General features: G+C 60.4%; 1 protein-coding gene across 1 annotated transcript in view; it reads right to left on the minus strand.

Moving 5' to 3' along the window:
• RASGRF1 (Ras protein specific guanine nucleotide releasing factor 1) overlaps positions 1–1,276 on the minus strand; it is a 78,780-nt gene that overhangs the window by 7,518 nt on the left and 69,986 nt on the right. The window lies entirely within an intron of this gene.

Genomic DNA, 1,276 nt, shown 5'->3' on the forward strand with positions numbered 1-1,276 from the left:
CGCCCCTACTCTGCACGCCCTCACTCCCTGCGCCCCACTCTGCGTGCCCCATTCCGTGCGCCCCCACCCCTCTGCGCCCCCACTCTGCATACCCTTGTGCCCCCTATCCCCACTTCACGTGCCCCCACTCCCTGCACCCCACTCCCTGTGTCTCCAAGGCGGCTCCAGGACCACGTGTGCTCTGCCCTCTGTGGGCAGGTGGACTCAGGGGCTCCTATGGGGCCCTCCCTGGGCCTGGGAGCCGCGACCCCAAACCCCTGAGGATCCTTGTGCCCACACACACACACACACACAGGGAAGCGGGGTGTGGAGGGACCCCGAGACCCGGAGGTTGGAGGAGGACCCGGTGGGTCACCCCGGGCAGCCAGCACGCAGAGGAAGTGACCCGCTTCTCACACCTTCAGGTTCCTCTATCGGGACCAGGCCACGTTCAGGGATTTAGGAAAAATTCAGCAAAAAAAGTCCCCAGGCGCTCTGGCGGTGGCTCAGTGGTTAGCGCGCTGGCCCCGCAGACCAAAGGGTCTCTGGTTCGATTCCCGTTCAAGGGCACGTGCCTGTCTCAGGTTCGATCCCCGGCCCGGGTCGGGGCGCGTGCAGGAGGCAACCCCTCGATGTCTCTCTCTCACATGGATGTTTCTGTCTCTCCCCCTCCCTTCCTCTCTCTCTAAAAATCAGTGGAAAAATACCCTCAGGTGACGATTGACAAACAACAAACAAAGTCACGGGGCCCTGGAGGCGGGCCCTGGCCTGTGTGGTGCCCGCCCTGCCCCTGCACACAGGCGCGCTGTGTCTGGGGCACCCCCCCCAGCTTTCAGAACTGCCCCTCGGACCCTGGCAGGGCCCTCAGTCCCCAGGCAGGACCCTCCTACGGGTCTTCAGATTGCGTTTTGAATAAATCAAGATCAAGCCCCCCTTGACGATGGCCAACTGGCCGGTGGGTAGCAGGGACTGCCTGGTGCCCTGGTGGGCAGGGGTCGGGGGAGGTCAGGGTCCTGAGGAGGGAACTCCGGATCCCCGGGAATCATCTCAGCCGCCGGCAGGATGTCCCAGGTGTGGGCTGGGGTCCCCACGAAGCCCCCACGCGTGTCCCAGCTCAAGGAGAAGACTGTTGGGACCAATAGTCACGCCCTTATAGTCCCCACTTTGGGATATTTGTTCTTTTTTTTTTTTTTTTTTTTTTTTTTTTTTTAAATATATTTTATTGATCTTTCACAGAGAGGAAGGGAGAGAGACAGAGAGCCAGAAACATCTATGAGAGAGAAACATCGTTCAGCTG

Source organism: Myotis davidii, unplaced genomic scaffold (assembly GCF_000327345.1).
Source record: "Myotis davidii unplaced genomic scaffold, ASM32734v1 scaffold1914, whole genome shotgun sequence".
Lineage (NCBI taxonomy): Eukaryota > Metazoa > Chordata > Mammalia > Chiroptera > Vespertilionidae > Myotis > Myotis davidii.